Source organism: Peromyscus eremicus, chromosome 4 (genome assembly GCF_949786415.1).
Source record: "Peromyscus eremicus chromosome 4, PerEre_H2_v1, whole genome shotgun sequence".
Lineage (NCBI taxonomy): Eukaryota > Metazoa > Chordata > Mammalia > Rodentia > Cricetidae > Peromyscus > Peromyscus eremicus.
Window position 1 is genome coordinate 61,462,744 of NC_081419.1, and position 5,626 is coordinate 61,468,369.

The window sequence follows — 5,626 nt, forward strand, 5'->3', positions numbered from 1 at the left end:
GCAAGTAGTCTATTTCCTTTATTCCTGTACAACCAGAAACAGCCACGTGACTGTTTAAGCAAGTATGAAGTAAGGGTGACTTTGCTGGAGAATATTTAGCATAGAGGTTTCATCTGTTGTAGAGAGGCTGCAGGGGGACACAAATTATGCTCCCATTAATTGCTCACTTCCAGATTCCTAACTTTAGATCAGGGGCATCTGGAGATAAAGATGTCCTACTGCCACTATGGAGGAAGTGTCTAGAGAGCTATGGAGGTCCAGCTGGATGGCTCAGCATACACCCAAGGGAAAACCTGTACTCAAAGCTTTGTTCTCTTTGCCATCAACGTTGGGATACATCCACTAGAAATAGCCCGAGAGGGTAACTAGTCATACACAAACAGTGGAATAAGATAAGACATGAAATATTTTGTTAATAGAACAGTTTAGTCTAGTAACTTAGATTAAAAATTATTTTAGAGTTACGTTTGTTTTATGTCAAACACACACTTTGTTTGCTCAGAGGATAGTTTCTTTGGCTGTGCAGAAGCTTTTAAATTCCACGTATTCACTTCTGTTGGTCCTCATGGCCTGCTCTTGTGCTGCAGGGGTTCTGTTTAGAAAGTTCTTGTCTAAACCTACAGTTTTAAGTGCATTCCATATATGTTCCCCTAGAAGCTCCAGAGTCTCTGATTTTAAATTAAAAATTTTAATCTATTCAACTTGACTTTCTACAGTGTGAAAGACATGGATCTAATTTTACTCTTCTGTAGGTGGATGTCCAGTTTGGCCAGCACTCTTTGTTTAGTAGGCTGTCTTTTTGTCCACCATGTGTTTTTGTTTTTAATGTACGAGTGCTCTGTCTGCGTGTACATCTGCACACCAGAAGGGAGCATTGGATCCCGCTGTAGATGACTATAAACCACCATGTGGTTACTGGGAACTGAACTCAAGACCTCTGGGAGAGCAGCGAGTGCTCTTAACCGCTGAGCCATCTCTCCAGCTCCACCGTAAGTTTTTGGTACCTTAAAACAGTTAGATGGCCGTAGCTTTGTTTATTTATCACTGGACCTTGTACTCTGTTTCAGTGACTTTTTTCTGTCTGTTTTTAGGCCAACACCAGGCTGTCTTTGTCACAATAGCTCTGTAGTGTATTTTGTGTTTAGGTATTGTGATACCTATGCTGTGTTCTCTATCCTTAGTATTTCTTTTCCACAGAATGGGGAAGAATCTTTACCAACTGTATTTCACACAGAGGTGCTAATATCAGAATTTACCAAGATTTGTTAAAATTTAACACCAAAATCCTTGAAACTGCTAATTAACAAATGGGCTAATGAACTGAATTCAAAAGAATAAACACAATGGTCAATGAATATTTACAGAAGTGTTTAACATTCCTAGCCACTAGGGAAGTGCAAATTAAAGCTAGTTGGTGATACTACCTCACCCTGTCAGAATGGCAGTCATCAAGAACTTGATCACAAATGCTTGTATGGGTGTGGGGAAAGAAGAACACTTATTGACTGATGATTGTATTGTACATTAGTACAGCTTTTATGAAAATCCATATATAAGTTCCTCAAAATTAAAAATACTGTATGACCCAGATATAGCACTCCTAAGCATAAACCCCAAAGATTCCAGATTCTACCACAGAAACACTTGCATGTCTATGTTCATGACTTCCCCATTCACAACAGTAAGGAAATGGAATCAACAGAGCTGTCCATCAACAGATAAATGGACAGTGAAAATGTGGTGCATATACACAATGGGGCTTTTTTCAATTATAAAGAATAAATGGAACTATGCAATTTGCAAGAAAGTTATTGGAAGTGCAGAGCACAAGTAAGGTGATCAAAGCTCATGAAGACAAAAGCTGTACATCCTTTCTTACGTGTTGATTCTACCCGGCAATGCATATATGTATGTGTATGGCTGGATGTAAATGTGGGCCGAGCCTTAAAAGCTAGAAAGGTGGCCAAGAAAGGGCAAAACTAGATGAGAAATGATAGGAGATAGGCCAAAGACATACAGAATATAAAAGACTAAAAATAACGCATCAGGGGTGGCAGAAAGTGGAGGGAATGAGGGCCAGAGATCTAGAAAAACCACTTTCCTAAAAACTGTCCTAACGATACTTAGAACCTTGGATGGTATTTTGAAAAAGAAAAGGATGCAAGGGAAAAAAAAAGAGCTGTAGAAAGTCCTGGGAGCTTGTCATTATTAACTAACAAACCTTAGAACAGCTTGTTTTACGATGGCTTCCTAGGTAATAGTTAGAAGTAGCTTTCGTTTGAGTTGCTTTATGGGTTCCCTTGCCATTGGTAGGATTCCCTGCTGAGAACAGTGCCATCTTCTCTGAAAGTGCAGATTGGAATTTGGGGCTCATAGTTTTAACCTTCTGTGTGCCTTAGTTAGACAGTCCGCCACCTGTACTTTCTATAGTAGCTTCATGTTGTACTTGGCATGAGTTGGTCCCTAGCACTTTCCTGGGAGAATCCTAATCCATCAGCTTACGTAAGTGACTGCAGTTCTTCAGTTTTAAAGATTTCCCCCACCCCTGGACCCTCTTAGTGGTTCTAGACTGGTTTCAAATCTATGAAAATCATAATGTTCACTGGTCAAGGTATGACATCATTCTTTTAGAATTAAATTTAAGCATGATTTTCATATCATTTTGTAAAAAAGAAGCGTTAACTAGAAAATTCAATGAATAAGAGCACACTAGCCATGCTATCTTTATAGTCTAACAATTGACTTAGTCAATGGTTATACTTTTTATCTTATGTTAAGAATATCTACTCTTTGGCTCGAGATGTAACCCATTTAATAGAGTACTTGCCTAGCACGCAAGGGGTTTTGGTTTGATCTCTAGCACCATATAAAACAAGTGTAGGGCAGAATCAACTAACATGGGCTCCTAAGGGCCCACAGAGACTGAACCAATAACTAGGGAGCCTGAATGGGATTGACCTAGGCTCTCTGAATATATGTTATGGTTGTGTAGCATGGTATTGTGGGACTCCTAACAGTGGGAGCCAGGGCTGCCTCTGACTCTCTGCCTGCTTTAGGGACCGTTTTCCTCATACTGGGTTGCCTTGTCCAGCCTTAATACGATGGGAGGTGCCTAGTCTTACTGCAACTTGATATGGCATGTTCAGTTGATATCCATGGGAGGCCTACCCTTTTCTGGAGAGAAATGGAGGAGGAGTGGATGTGGGGGGCAGAGGGAAGGAAGGGATAGAGGGAGGAGAGGAGGGAGGAGAAACTGTGGTTGGGATGTAAATAATAATAATAATAATAATAATAATAATAATAATAAAAATAAATAAAGGAAAATGAACAAACAAAAAACAAGTGTGGTGATATATGCCTGCAATCTCAGCATGTAACTGGCAAGAAGATCGGTAGCTCAAGGTCATTCTTGGATACATATGATCTTTGAGACCAGCCTGAGGTCTAGCCTATCATAAAAAAGGATATATGAATATATACCATTAAGGGGTTGTGAAGTTATCTCAATCTGTGGTACAGTACTTGTCTAGCAGGAAAACAGCCCCAGATTTGGTTCCTGATACTTGAAGGAAAGAAAGAACGAGAGAGAGAGAGAGAGAGAGAGAGAGAGAGAGAGAGAGAGAGAGAGAAGAAAGAAGGAATATGCATTTAAAAGAGAATATGACGTATCATTTACTCTGTGGAACTGAGGAAATATCAGTGAATGCGTTTAAAACAAATTGAAATGAATGGAAACTATTTTTGTACGTAGGCCTGCATATTTATTTGGAGTCTGTCAAATATATGCTATTATTACTTGTTATTTGGTACTTGGCTCAAAGTTATTCCAAATCAAGGTCCTTGTGATTTTGCAGCCACTCAAGAGGAAATCCTGCGCTTAAAGAATTGTTCTCTTTGCCATTAATGTAGGCATGTTTCCCCTGGGAATAGCCCAGGAGGGTAACTGGCCCCCGCACACATAGTGGAATAAGATAAGACATGAAATGTTTTTGTTAATAAAACATTTTTATCCTAGTGATTTAGATTGAAAATAGCTTTAGAGTTAAGTCTGTTTTATGCCAAAATCACTGTAAAGAGATTGAAAGTTGTTGTTGTTTTTTTTTTTTTTTTAAACTCAGGAAGGGTCCATATTCAGTTATTACCCCAAAGTGAACTTTAATGCTGTCAGAAATGAATAATTGTTATATAATTGAGATATACATGATATTTTAAAGGTTACTGTTAACAGTGCAAATGTAGCCTGGGTTTGAAATTGAGTAATTACCTCCACATATCTTTGTCCATGTATTCAGCAACTATAAATAACTAAGGAATAGTTTTGTGTTATTAGTCCTTCAGATAGCCCACAGAACAGTCATCATGGTTTTTTTCTAGTGCATATGAAAGGCTCATTCTCGACAGTCCTTATTCCAAATCTTTGCTTCCTCCATGTGAATGAGTGTTATAACAATGGAGAATCTCAGTTGATATCTGTGATTAGATTATCTAACAGGAGTGTTCAACCTGCAGCCAGATGACAGATGATACCTCATGGGGCTGAAGAGAGCTAGCATTCAACCCAACACCAAATCACAAACTTATTTAAAACATGAAAATTTTGCCTTTTTTGGTAACACAATTGCAGGTTCTTGAGAGTGCACTGTTTAGATAGCAAAGTGTTGTAATGTCAAAGGTTTTGAGCATGCCTGAAGGGGTCTCCCAGAACTTGAGTTCTGTCTGAATGAAAGAGGCCTTCCACATCATATCAATCAGAAACAAAGAGGCTGATTCACCCACTAATGTGTATACTCTTTTCTGAAGTTGAAAAAAAAAAGAATTTGTAGATATTCTTTTGTCTTTATTGTTTTCTACAGTTCATGAGAGAATGTCTGCTATATCTCTGCTGTTTATGTCTGACATATGAAGAAATGGTTTGATAAACACTGATTTATATTAAATCACATTACACATTAGAGAAACCAATGACTAGAGAGGAGAAACAACTTGCCTGATGTAGAATAGCTAGCTGCATTGATGCATAAGCAAAATGGGCTATCAAACAGAAGTGAGTCATTCTGTATCTAGCCCTTTCTGTGCCACCAAATTGTTGGAAACATCAGCAGAAAAATGACAGTAACTACATCCAGTAACTGATCACAAACACGTAGTGTGTAGATTCAGAACTTCGTGTTTGTAAGGTCCAGTGTATGGAAGTGGCTCATACTCTGTACCTCACAAGCCTTGCTTTAGCCATTGATCATTTCAGCCACTAAGGAGAGCTAATCCAATGGCAGCTGTATTAATGTTTTTTTCATGGTGCAAATAGAAGGAGCCACTCAAGGAGGAGGGCTGAGTATTGTGATGGCAAACTATGGAATGGAAGCCATGGTCAGCTGGAGTGACTGGAAACACACACAGGAAGAAGCAGGGCCATTCCAATAGCTGATATCTTCGAACACCTACTTCCCACAGGCTCCATTCTAAGCACTTTGCATTCCCGATATCCTAACAGCATTATTTGGAGGTAAAATTTTGACATTTTTTTCATTTCATTTCACCCAAAATAAAGCCTAGCTAAAATAAATAGTTTATTTAAAGTCATATAGCTCATAAGGGGTGGAATAATAATTTATTTGGACTTTGATAG